The following is a 13742-nucleotide window of genomic DNA, read 5'->3' as shown; positions in this document are numbered from 1 at the left end:
GTCCTATTGTTGGTGTTATGGGGAGAAATAGTGCCCCACCATTGGTGTCGGTGGCAGGGATGGTGCCCCATCATTGGTGTCAGTGGGGGGAATAATGCCCCATCATTGGTGTCAGTTTGAGGAATAGTGGTCTACTGCTGGTGTCTTTGGGGGGAAATAGTGCCTCATCATTGGTGTCAGTGGTAGGAATAGTGCCCCATCATTGGTGTCAGTTTGAGGAATAGTGGCCTACTGTTGATGTCATTGGGGGGACATCGTGCCCCATCATTGGTGTCAGTGGTAGGAATAGTGCCCCATTGTCGGTGTCAGTAGGAGAAATAGTGTCCTATTGTTGGTGTCAGTGGTAGGAATCGTGCCCCATCGATTGGTGTCAGTGGGAGGAATAGTGGCCTACTGTTGGTGTCATTGGGGGGGAAATAGTGCCCCATTGTTGAGTGTCAGTGGTAGAAATAGTGCCCCATTGTCGGTGACATTAGGAGAAATGGTATCCTATTGTTGGTGTCAGTGAGGGGAAATCGTGCCCCATCATTGGTGTCAAAGGGAGAAATAGTGCCACATTGTTGACGACAGTAGCAGTAATTATGCCCCATTGATAGGAGGAAAAGAATAGTGTCAATCAGTGGAAGGAAAAGTACCCCAAGGGCCGGATAAAGACAAGCAAAGGGCCACATCCAGCCCCCCGGGCCGCAGTTTGGAGACCACTATTCCACACTATAAGCACTTCAATCTCACAAGCCGTGCACGTGTCACTGGCTGCAATTTTCCGCACGGTTGCTAGTAGTAATGGCTACTTGTATGCAGGGAACCCACTGAGGAGCCCCCACATGTAGCGCAGACCTAGTGGTTGGTTCTGCTGGTAAAACCCAAGTTCTGATCCCTTAATGGCGTAAGCAGTCAGGCGTAGTGGGTTTTCTTTTTGTAGAACTGGGATAGGGAAAAGCTTTGGGATGCCCAGACCTAAACAACTGGAACATGGACACCATCTTGAAGCAATTAACAGAAGTAAAGTGGATCTTTCTGCACAAAAGGTAGCCACAGCATTAGCAAGAGGGGGGCTTCCTCTAAGGCATAGCTCCTCAATCAAGAAGGGGTGTACAGGCAACAGTCGGGTGTACAGGCAACAGTCTGTCCATCTCAGGATTCTCTGTGGCCTCCTCACTGTGATCCAGGCCGTCTGAAGGCCTCCTTCACTTCAGCTGACTCAAGGTATCCCGGGAAGATTCTTTAGACCAGGGTTTCTCAACAAGGGTTCCTTCAGAGGTTGTTAGGGGTTCCTTGAGCAATTCCTGCCTCTCAGATACGTTTCCACTAATGCCCATGATCTATTTAGCCATCTGTAAGGGCGTCATTCTTCCCATTTTTCCTACTGACCACAAGTGTGAGGAGAATTTTTCCTACTCACTATCACACAAATGTATCCCGAGTTGTGTATATATAGCAATGTTTAGCAGGGGTTCCCCGGAGTCCGGAAAGTTATTTCAAAGGTTCCTCTGTGTTGAAAAGGTTGAGAAAGGCTGCTTCAGACATTGCCTTGGTATTCCTGCGACCTTGGGGGTGATCCTTCTGCTCCTTGGTGAGCTAGAATCATCCAGAACGTCTGAAGGCCTCCTTCACTTCAACTGACTCAGGGTATCTCGGGAAGATCCTTTAGACCAGGGTTTCTCAACAAGGGTTCCATGGAACCCTAGGGTTTCTCCGGAGGTTGTTAGGGGTTCCTTGAGCAATTCCTGCCTCTCGGATAAGTTGCCACTAATGCCCATGATCTTTTTAGCCATCTGTAAGGGCGTCATTCTTCCCAATGACCACAAGTGTGAGAAGCATTTTTCCTACTGACCACAAGTGTGAGGAGCATTTTCCCCACTGACCATCACACTAATGTATCCTGAGTTGTGTATATATAGTCATGTTTAGCAGGGGTTCCGGGAGTCCTGAATGTTATTTCAAAGGTTCCTCTGTGTTCAAAAAGGCTGCTTTAGACATTGCCTTGGTGTTCCTGCGACCTTGGGGGTGATCCTTCTGCTCTTTGGTGAGCTAGAATCATCCAGAATGTCTGAAGGCCTCCTTCACTTCAGCTGACTCAAGGTGTCCCAGGAAGATTCTTTAGACCAGGGTTTCTCAACAAGGGTTCCATGGAACCCTAGGGTTCCTCCAGAGGTTGTTATGGGTTCCTTGAGCAATTCCTGCCTCTCAGATAAGTTTCCACTAATGCCCATGATCTTTTTAGCCATCTGTAAGGGCGTCATTCTTCCCAATGACCACAAGTGTGAGGAGCATTTTTCCTACTGACCACAAGTGTGAGGAGCATTTTTCCTACTGACCATCACACCAATATATCATGAGTTGTGTATACATAGTCATGTATAGCAGGGGTTCCTGGAGTCCTGAAAGTTCTTTCAAGGGTTCCTCTGTGTTGAAAAGTTTGAGAAAGGCTGCTTTAGACATTGCCTTGATGTTCCTTTGACGTTGGGGGAGATCCTTCTGCTCGTTGATGAGCTAGAATCATCCAGAATGTCTGAAGGCTCCCCCTAAGCCTTGAAAGGTGTACCAGCACTTCCAGGCAGGGTCTATCTCTAGCAGGCAAAGGACCCTGCTACTCTCACCCTTCTATACCTCTCCCAGCCCCCTGCTGGTCACTTTTCCTGGTCAAGGATTGGCTGAGGCTGTATACAAGGACAGCTCAGGCTTTACGCTCTCCACCCACTATGGTCCAGAGATTTCTGGAATGACAGGAGGAGACAGGTAGGCAAAAGATAGTTACAGCTCCACTACTACATCAGAGCCCAGCTCCTACCTAGGAGGGTGCTACACTCATAGTAATCCACATCTGCTGAAAGAAACTAAAAAGGGACATTTTATTAAAAATAAAATATTAGTTAATACACCTCCAGGGTTGTGTGGGACCCCAGGAAGACAGGACTTCAGTGAGGAACATTTCCCTCACTCAGAACAGAAACATGGCTTGTCCCCGTGTGAGATCTCTGATGTCTGGAAAGGTAGGACTTATCTGAAAAACATTTCCCGCACACAGGGCAGGAATACGGCTTCTCGCCCGTGTGAGATCTCTGATGTCTGGAAAGATGGGACTTCCTTGAAAAACATTTCCCGCACTCAGGACAGGAATACGGTTTCTCCCCCATGTGCAATCTCTGATGGTTGTAAAGCATTGATTTATATGAAAAACATTTCCCGCACTCAGAACAGGAATACGGCTTTTCCCCTGTGTGAGATCTCTGATGTGTGTTAAGATTAGACTTCTGTGAAAAACATTTCCCACACTCAGGACAGGAATATGGCTTCTCACCCGTGTGCAGCCGCTGATGTTTGTAAAGATTGGACCTCTCTCGAAAACATTTCCCACAATCATGGCAGGAAAATGGCTTTTCCCCTGTGTGATATCTCTGATGTAGGGATAGATGTGACTTCTTTAGAAAAAATTTCTCGCACTCAGGGCAGGGATATAGTTTTTCACCTGTGTGAGTCCTTTGATGTTCACTAAGTTTGGATTTAAAACTGAAACCTTTCCCACACTCAGGACAGGAATACGGCTTCTCATCTGTGTGAGTTCTTTTATGTTCATTAAAATTGGATTTAGAAGCGAAACATTTTCCGCACTCAACACAGGAATATGGCTTCTCACCTGTGTGCGATCTTTTATGAATATTAAGTTTGGATTTAGTACGGAAACACTTCCCGCACTCAGGACAAGAATACGGCTTCTCACCTGTGTGAGATCTTTTATGCTCATTAAAATTGGACTTCAAACGGAAACATTTCCCGCACTCGGGGCAGGAATGTGGCTTCTCCCCTGTGTGAGATCTTTTATGCACAGTAAGATTGGATTTAAAATTGAAACACTTCCCGCACTCCGTACAGGAGAACCGCTTCCCTGTTGGAAGGCCGGCCCGGTCCCGCACAGTCTGAGGGTCCTCAGGATACAAGGAATCCGATGGTCCATCTACACTGGGTGGTGCTGGATGGACATTGGAGGGAGCCGGGTTTTCTCCTGGACTATACTGTGTGATGTCCTCATCTTCTACTTTCCAGTCTGGAGACAAAGTGAGACAATCCTCGGAGGTTTTCCTCATCTCCCGGCCATGGACTAAAATACAAAGACAAAAAGGATTACTAGACAGGAGCTGATTGGTTCCCCCAAACCAGGACTCCACCCACATCAGGCAGCTTGGTCTCTGAGGAGCTTACAAGTTGAATGGTTCCTCTTGAGCTCTAGGCTCTTGTCAGACAGATAGAGATCCAATGAGAACTTTATCATCTGGACCAATCGGTGAGCAGTATGGGTGGAGGAATGGATTTAGTGTTCATGACCCACCTGTGCTGATCGCTGTAGGAGTGTCCTCCTCTATAAATGTCCCCGTTATTCCATCCTCCTCCATAGACTGCTGATCATCCCTCACATACGCCTCTTCTTCTTCTGATTTCACCTCAACTTTTATATCTGTCAGATCTTCACCCTAAACCAAGAGAAGGAGAGAAAATATCATCTGTAACGTATAAGATAAATCCAGATATTATCTCCACAAGTCCATGTTCTAGATGCTCCATTCCACCAACCTTGTAACAGTGAGGGATGGTGTGACCTTCCTGTGTGGAATCCCGGGAATACAGAGGACGGGGACATCTCTCTGGTGGATTCCCATGACTTGATCCATCTACCTGATGATGGTGAGGGATGGTGTGACCTTCCTGTGTGGAATCCCGGGAATACAGAGTACGGCGAAATCTCTCTGGTGGGTTCCCATGACTGGATCCATCTGTAGGAAACACACACACTGACTGAATCCATTGTTTCTATGTGTTTATCAGATGATGGGGGATCTAAGTGGATCCTCCATACTGCTCTCTGCTTTACAATAAAGTCTCCTCTTACCCGGTGATGTGAGGGGCGGCTGATTGTCCATCATGACGTCCTTGTAGAGGTCCTTGTGTCCTTCTAAATACTCCCACTCCTCCATGGAGAAATAGACAGTGACACCCTGACACCTTATAGGAACCTGACACACACACAATGATACAGTGACCATCCAGACACATCCCTTGTCTCTTACTGGAGAATGTCCCAGAATTCCCGCCACCTCTCACCTCTCCTGTCAGCAGATGGACCATCATGGTGGTCAGTTCCAGGATCTTGTTCCTCTCAGGTATCGGAGAACGAGGGGGAGGCACCATGGTGGGGCTCTGGGTCCTGCTCCATCCTCCTGAGATTGGCTCCCCACTGGACATCTTCACTACAACATAATCCTACAAATCAGGAGAAAGAGAAACCGATATCAATCATCTGACATCATCTACATGTCTACAAGAAGAACATGGTCTATTAGCCAGACTAGACCAGAGTGATGTCATGTGACCTCCCAGAATCCTCCTCACCTCTCCGGTCAGCAGGTAGATGATCTCCAGGGTGAGGTTTAGTATCCTCTCAGTCATGTGACTCTGGTCCTCCTCCATCCTCATTGGTCTATACAGGTCTCCTTGTAGACAGATCACTTTGGGAAATGAAAATAAGAATGATTTAGATAGTATCGGTCACACAATGATAGGATGTGGGGGAAGAGGGGGAATAGGAGGGTTGCTGGACATATAGGAGATATGGCCCCCATGGGAACACATTTAGTTTGGACAGTTTAGTGTTGGTTACATCTTGGAGGTCCCGGGACCCTCTTGTCCTGCCGAGTCACAAATTCCCTTTTCTCTGTTGGATCTCTGAACTGGTTTTGATGAGTTTTAGATCTGCAGACAAGGAATGATAAATACGATCCTTCCTATGTCTTGTTTGCTCGGAGGCAGTGCTGTGAGGACAATGTCGGGTCATCATGATGTCCAGGAAGGGGAACTTGCTGACCTTTGGCCAAAGTTGCCGGCTAATCAGGATAATTGGCAGAACTGCGGCTGCAAGGCCCCAATCTCCAGCAGCCTGCTGACAGACAGGAGTGATGTCACTGTCACTCTCTGCAGGAGGAGAAGAGATTGGATAGCAGGAGGAGGATGCTAGTGGAGTTGAGCGCTGTGGGGGAGGAGTCTGTTCTCTTCCCTCCAATGGCAGCCCAGTAAGGGTATGAAGAGGGCAGCAGTGGGAGGGGTTTATTTTCTTGGTGGCCAAGTATGCTGTAGTATCCAGGACATTGTACAGAGTGGTGGTGGGATCCTGAAGTACTCTGTGCTGGCACTGAAGTCCAGCACAGAGTACTTCCAGAACCTGTGTGATGGGAAGGTTTTGGACTGAACCCCCAGATCTACAGCACTGACCCCTGACCACCCGCTAGAGGGGGTTTGTTTCCACAGCATCACCTAAGAACAAGAGCCCACCAAGCGGTGATGGACTGTCTTCTTCAATCCACTTGGTACCCAGGAACATTTTATTTGACCAGTGAGATGGTAAGAAGGTGAAGGTTGCCTCCATTTCCTGGCAGGAGTTCTGTAGGGAGGTCAGAAAAGTAAGTGTAGTTGGGAGGACCATCTATGCCCCCCTCCCTACCATAGAGTCACTTTGAGTCCTACAGCCTCCTCTTCCCTCAGAGCTCTGCCGCCCACCAACCCCATCATGGATCCAGAGTTATTCAGCTACACTTCCCCCTCAGGGGCCCCAAAGACCCTCAAAATGAAGTCTAAAATTAAGAAAACATTCCAGCCCCGTAAGTGGGGAAATGTTCTGCCCCTGAAATGGTTAATCTGGGCTCCCACACTATATTGCCCGAAGTATTGCCCCTGCCCTCCCAATCATGTGATTCAGGTGTTCCAATCCCCTCCATATCATGTGATTCAGGTTTTCCAATCCCCTCCATGGACACAGGTGTATACAATCATGCCCCTAGGCATGCAGACTGCTTCTACAAACATTGGTGAAAGAATGGGTCGCTCTCAGGAGCTCAGTGACTCCAGGCAGGGTCCCGTGATAGGTGGGCAATAAGTCCATCCGTGACATTTCCTGGCTACTAAATATTCCACGCTCAACTGTTAGTGGGATTATAACAAAGTGGAATCAACTGGGAACAACTGCCACTCAGCCACCAAGTGGTAGGCCACGTCACATGACAGGGCGGGGTCAGCGCATGCTGAAGTGCACAGTGCGCAGAAGTCACTAACTGTCTGCAGAGTCAATAGCTAAAGACCTCCAGACTTGGTGTGGCCTTCAGATGAGCCCAACAACAGTGTGTAGAAAGCTTCATGGAATGGGTTTCCATGGCCGAGCAGCTGCATCCAAGCCTTCCATCACCAAATGCAATGCAAAGCGTTGGATGCCGTGGTGTAAAGCACGCTGCCACTGGACTCTAGAGCATTGCAGATGTGTGCTCTGGAGTGACCAATCACTCTTCTCTGTCTGGCAATCCGATGGATGTGTCTGGGTTTGGTGGTGGCCAGGAGAACGGTACTTACCTGACTGCATTGTGCCAAGTTTGGTGGAGGGGAGATTATGGTGTGGGGTTATTCTTCAGGGGTTGGGCTTGGCCCCCTAGTTCCAGTGAAGGGAACTCTTAAGGCGACATTTCGGACAATTTCATGCCCCCAACTTTGTGGGAAGAGTTTGAGGATGGCCCCTTCCTTTTCCAACATGACTGCACACCAGTGCACAAAGCAAGGTCCATAAAGACATGGAGGAGCCAGTTTGGGGTGGAGGAACTTGACTGGCCTGCACAGAGTCCTGACCTCAACCCCATAGAATACCTTTGGGATGAATTAGAGCGGAGACTGCGAGCCAGGCCTCCTCCCCCGACATGAGTGCCTGACCTGACAAATGTGCTTCTGGAAGAATGGTCCAACCTTCCCATAGACACCCTCCTAAACCTCGTGGACAGCCTTCCCAGAAGAGTTGAAGCTGTTATAGCTGCAAAGGGCGGGGCCAACTCAATATTGAACAATACGGACTAAGACTGGGTGGCCATTAAAGGTCATGTGTGTGGAAAGGGCAGGGCCAACTCAATATTGAACCCTACAGACTTAAGACTGGGGGGCCATTAACCATTAGCCGCCCAGCCAATGGCCGTTTGGCGGCTTCAATTGTGTCCCTGCATTCCGGGTGCACGCCATTTGGCGTGCTCCCGCACATGCGCCGTTTGCGCTAATGCAGAGCCGCGCAGCAGTGCGATCTGTCAGCGGCCGTGCACCTCGGACACGGCCGATGGCAGATCCGAGTACCGGCTCCCGTTGCTGGTACCATGTGACCTGCTGTGACCAATCACAGCAGGTCACATGACAGTTGTATACAATGGATGGCTTCATTCATGATGCCATCCATTGTATACTAGTGCCTAGCTGTGAATGGTCACAGCTAATCACATGCACATGTCATGTGATTAGCTGTGACCAAATCACAGCTAAGCACAAAAAAAAAAAAAAAAAAAAAAAAAAAAAAAAAAGCTGAATGAATCAGTCATTCAGGTAAATGCTTGCTTATAGCAAAGTAATTCTTTGCTATAAGCAAATTGTGTAAAAAAAAAAAAAATACTGATCACTTCCCCAAAGTAGTACAATGTTACTATGGTAACATTGCACTACTGTGGTCAAAGTAAAATATGAAAAAAAAATCTTAAAAAAAATGTAATAAAAAATTAAATATAATAAAAAAATTAATTATAATATATATATTTTTTTCATACTGTCACCAGTCAGTGTCCCTGTTCACCGCCATGCCAGTTATATGATGACGCTGTACTGCACTGGTGACAGTATGTAAAAAAAAAAATAGTGAAAATAATTTTTTTAATTTTTTCATTTTCCGAAAAATTATGACAAAAAAATACAACTTCAAAAAACTCGCCATGCCTCTTATGAAGTACGTCGGACTGTCTACTCTGCAAAAAGGGGTCATTTGGGGGATATCTGTACTGTTCTGACATTCTTGGACCTCAAGAAATTAGATTGGCCGTCAGTACTTCAGGATTGATCAATATTCAGATCTATACCATAGTTTGTGAACTCTATAACTTTCCTACAAACTAAAAAATACATCCTAATTTGGGTTATTTTCACCAAAGACATGTAGCAGAATACATCTCGGCCTAAATTTATGAAGAACAATTATTTATTTGTAAACTTTTATAACAGAAACAAAGAAAAATGTGTTTTTTTTCAAAATTTTTGGTCTTTTTTTGTTAATTTAGCAAAAAATAAAAACCCCAGCGGTGATTAAATACCACCAAAAGAAAGCTCTAGTTGTGTGAAGAAAATGATAAAATTTTTGTTTGGGTACAGTGTTGTATGACCGCGCAATTGTCATTCAAAGTGTGAGAGACCTGAAAACTGGCCTGGGCAGGAAGGTGTAAAATTGCACGGTATTGAAGGTTAAAGGTCAAGTGCGTGGAAAGGGCGGGGCCATCCCAATACTGAACCCTACGGACTAAGACTGGGAGGCCATTAAAGGTCATGTACGTGGAAAGGGCAGCGGCCCAATACTTGGGGCAATATAGTGTGTGTGTGTGTGTGTACATCATCATCTGCTGGAGATAAAAAAATGTCACAGTCACTATGGAGGAAGAGGACGGACGTGACGGTGGAGGATGGACGTGATGGTGGAGCAAGAGGACGGACATGACAGGGGGTTACTGGGTGTAAATATAAAATAAGATCTTATTACCTCCTCTGCTGCCACTTCCATCAATGTCTCCTCTCTACTTCCTCCCGACTCACCTCTCACCCCTGACATCACTTCCTGTCTTCCATAGAGACTTCCTGTCTGGGTAGAAGTGAACTGCAGCCCCCAGAACCGTCTGGTAGTGTGACCCCGGCCTTGTGCTGGGTGTGTATGGACTGTATGTCCTCATAGAGGGGTCACCTCCACTCCCACCAAGGGGGACAGAAATATATGACTGCCTAGTCCAGTCTTTCAGGGGTTCCTCCAGCAATGAACTATTTCTGTCTCTCAGTAACAACTGATATCAATGATCTGTAAGGGGGTCCTTCTCCCATTGGTCACCAGTGTAAGGGACCACTACACTGACCACTGATATAAGGGGGCCTTCTCCCATTGTCACCAATGTAAGGGACCACTACACTGACCACTGATATAAGGGGGTCCTTCTCCCATCGGTCACCAATGTAAGGGAGAACTACACTGACCACTGATTTAAGGGGCTCCTTCTCTTATTGGTCACCAATGTATGGGGCCGATACACTGACCACTGATATAAGAGGGTCCTTCTCCCATCGATCACCAATGTAAGGGACCACTACACTGACCATTGATATAAGGGGGCCCTTCTCCCATCGGTCACTAATGTAAGGTACTTCTACACTGACCACTGATATAAGGGGGTCCTTCTCCTATCGGTCACCAATGTAAGGGACCGCTACACTGACCACTGATATAAGGGGTCCTTCTCCCATTGGTCACCAATGTAAGAGGCCTCTACACTGACCACTAGGACTGATCTCTGGGCTTAAGCCACATCTTGGCTGTTCAAGGGGTTGGGGTGGGATGTTTGTCCAAGACTAGCCTTGATCTGTAGGGGGAAGTGGTACATTTTGTGGTGTTTCTAAAGGTCAGGAGACAGCTGATGACAAGTCAGGGGACAGCTGATGACAACTCAGGGGACAGCTGATGACAGCTCGGGGGACGTGTCTTTTGGCGAGGCGTACCATCGTGATGCGCCGTGTGTGTTGTGTTTGTGGGGGGTTTTCATTTTTGGTGAGTCGTGGGCAGCGAGCATTGTAACGGATGATGGGTTTACAACACGGCACTTTTTTTTGACATTTTTATGAAATGAATAAAGGAACGTTTGACTGTCCTTATATCTAGATTACATTTAAGTAGAGGCACTATGTACTCCTTACTCTAGGCTCTCAATCAGTGTCCCTGACCACTGCCCCTCCAGTCATAGGTTGGCTGCTCTGGCGGCAGGATGAAAACAAAAAATTGTAAAGAAAAAAATAATAAATTTTCTGTTCCATCCTGTCAGCAGCCAGTGTCCAGGATCACCGCCACACGTTGATGCTCCTTGAAAGCTTAAAAGTCATCCTTGGATTTTGGGCCCCTCTATGCAGCTAGGCTGTGAAAACATCTCACACTTGTGGTATCCTTGTACTCGTAATTCTAAGTACGCCTGCGCCGTGTGTGAGAAACAACTTTTCGGAAAAAAAAACATTTTATTTAATTTCATTTTCCAAAAACATTGTGCCAAAAAAATACAACTTTAAAACAACTCGTCACACCTCTCATTAAATACTTCAGACTGTCTACTTTCCAAAGAGGGGTCATTTGGGGGGATTTGTACCGTCCTGACATTTGGGGGGATTTGTACCGTCCTGATATTTTAGGGGGATTTGTATCATCCTGACATTTGGGGGGGATTTGTACCGTCCTGACATTTGGGGGGGATTTGTCCTGTCCTGACATATGGGGGGATTTGTACCATCCTGACAGTTTGGGGGGATTTGTACCATCCTGACATTTGGGGGGATTTGTACCGTCCTGACATTTTGGGGGGATTTGTCCTGTCCTGACATTTGGGGGGATTTGTACCGTCCTGACATTTTGGGGGGATTTGTACCATCCTGACATTTGGGGGATTTGTACTGTCCTGACATTTTTGGGCCTCAATGAGATTCTCCGTCACTACTTTGGGATTGATGGATTTTCAGACATATCTCCCACAGTTTGTGGACTCTATTACTACGGACTACATAATAAACTGACTTGGGTTTTTTTCACGGAGTGGAATACAGTTTGGCCAAATGTTATGAAGAAAGATGATTTATTAGGAACTAGAGCTATAGAAGGCCTATTAAGTGGGGCTGTGTAACTGATGTCCTAAAGAAAGTTGTGACCCAAAAATGTGTTGCCAAGGATCATTGATGGTGTCTGGTGGCAGGTTGGTGGTTTGAAGGACAGATATGAAATGCTGATAGCATGAGATTAGGAACCAGAGCCGTAGAAGGCCTATTAAGTGGGGCCGTGTAACTGATGACCTGAAGACAGTCGTGACCCAAATAGACGGTTGCCAAAGATCCTTGAAATAATATTGTGGGGGCCAAGAACTGGCCCTTGATGGTGTCCATTGGCAGGCACAGATCAATGCCACATTACATTGGGACGATGTATCTGATGCCCTGAACAAAGCCGTGACTATAAAGTGGGTTGCCGAGGATCCTTGCCAAGGACACAATCTTTGGAAGAATCTGAAACGCAAGTACGTCCTTGAGAGGGATAAGAAAATGTGACTGTCCACCAACTCAGATTCCCTTCTTCAGGTTGAGACAATGGCAGTAAGAAAGGATACCTTCTGTGCTACAATCATAGGAGGGACCTTGCACAATGGTTTGAAGGACAGATATCGAAATGCTGATAGCACCAGAGTAGGAACCAGAGCCATAAAAGGTCTAATAAGTGGAGCCGTGTAACTGATGTCCTGAAGAAAGTTGTGACCCAAACAGTGGGTTGCCAAGGATCCTTGAAGTAATATTTTAATGGCCAAGAACTGGCCCTTGATGGTGTCTGGTGGCAGGTTGGTGGTTTGAGGGACAGATACTGAAATGCTGATAGCACCAGATTAGGAACCAGAGCCATAGAAGGCCTATTAAGTGGGGCTGTGTAACTGATGCCCTAAAGAAACTTGTGACCCAAAGAGTGGGTGGCCAAGGATCCTTGAAATAATATCGCGGGGGCCAAGAGCTGGCCCTTGATGGTGTCCAATGGCAAGTACTGATCAATGCCACATTACATTGAGACAATATATCTGATGCCCTGAACAAACCGTCACTCAAAACATGGGTTGCCAAGGATCCTTGATGGTGTCCGGTGGCAGGTTGGTGGTTTGAAGGACAGATACTGAAATGCTGATAGCACGAGATTAGGAACCAGAGCCATAGAAGGCCTATTAATTGGGGCTGTGTAACTGATGCCCTGAAGAAACTTGTAACCCAAACAGTGGGTGGCCTAGGATCCTTGAAATAATATTGCCAGGGCCAAGAGCTGGTCCTTGATGGTGTACAGTGGCAGGCACAGATTAATGCCACATTACATTGAGACCATGTATCTGACACCCTGAACAAAGCCGTGACTCCAAAAGTGGGTTGCCAAAGATCCTTCAAATAATAATAATGCAAAAAAAAAATCCCAGTATCTATCCCGCCATTTGTAAACGCTATAACTTTCACGTAAACCAATAAATTTCCACGTATCAGGATTTTTTTTAGCAAAGAAACGGAGCAGAATACATTTTGGCTGAAATTTATGACGAAATTTGATTTTTAAATTTTTTTTACTGGATGTGTTTAAAAGCAAAAAGTCCAAAATATAAATTTTTTTCAAAATTGTCATTTTTTTTTTTATAGCGCAACAAATAAAAAACGCACAGGGGATCAAATACCACCTAAAGAAAGCTCAATGGGGAAAAAAAGGACATAAATGTAATTTAGGGGCGTCGTTGCATGACCGCACAATTGTCAGTTAATGTAAAACGCAGCGCCGTCTTGCAAAACATGGCCTGGTCAAAAGGGGGAATCCTCAGGAGGGGGGAGGGGTAATCCTCTGGAGGGGTTAAGGATCACAGAGCTGCATTTATTGGAGTCGTTTATATCTACCCGGAGTTCCGCTTAAAGGTGGACTGACAACTCATGGGGCCCCCGGGCAATAGGGGATCATGGGGCCCCTGTGTCCTCGCCCACACTCAAACCACACCCAAAAAAGCCTATGAAAGGTACCGGGGCATCTCATGGGGCCCCCTATTGACCCCGGGCCCTTGGGCAGTGCCCGAGTTCCCAAATGGTCAGTACGCCCCTAGGTGCGATGCACA

The 13742-nt window shown here is 46.7% G+C and overlaps 1 pseudogene across 1 annotated transcript in view; it reads right to left on the bottom strand.

Moving 5' to 3' along the window:
• Window positions 1-9647, bottom strand: part of LOC149456037 (uncharacterized) — a 58316-nt pseudogene extending 48669 nt beyond the window's left edge. The window contains exons 1-6 of the transcript XR_016313973.1: window positions 9587-9647; window positions 5386-5501; window positions 4886-5256; window positions 4570-4769; window positions 4328-4469; window positions 2984-4099 (exon numbers count right to left, since the gene is read on the bottom strand). The product of XR_016313973.1 is annotated as an uncharacterized LOC149456037 (transcript). The remainder of the gene's footprint in view (window positions 1-2983; window positions 4100-4327; window positions 4470-4569; window positions 4770-4885; window positions 5257-5385; window positions 5502-9586) is intronic.
• Between the last annotated feature and the right edge of the window lie 4095 nt (window positions 9648-13742).

This window comes from Staurois parvus, unplaced genomic scaffold (genome assembly GCF_062004578.1).
Source record: "Staurois parvus isolate SC_StPar_1 unplaced genomic scaffold, SC_StPar_1.0 ptg000380l, whole genome shotgun sequence".
Classification (NCBI taxonomy): Eukaryota; Metazoa; Chordata; class Amphibia; order Anura; family Ranidae; genus Staurois; species Staurois parvus.
The sequence above is the reverse complement of the archived record's forward strand: the minus strand, read 5'-3'. Positions and strand labels throughout refer to the sequence as shown.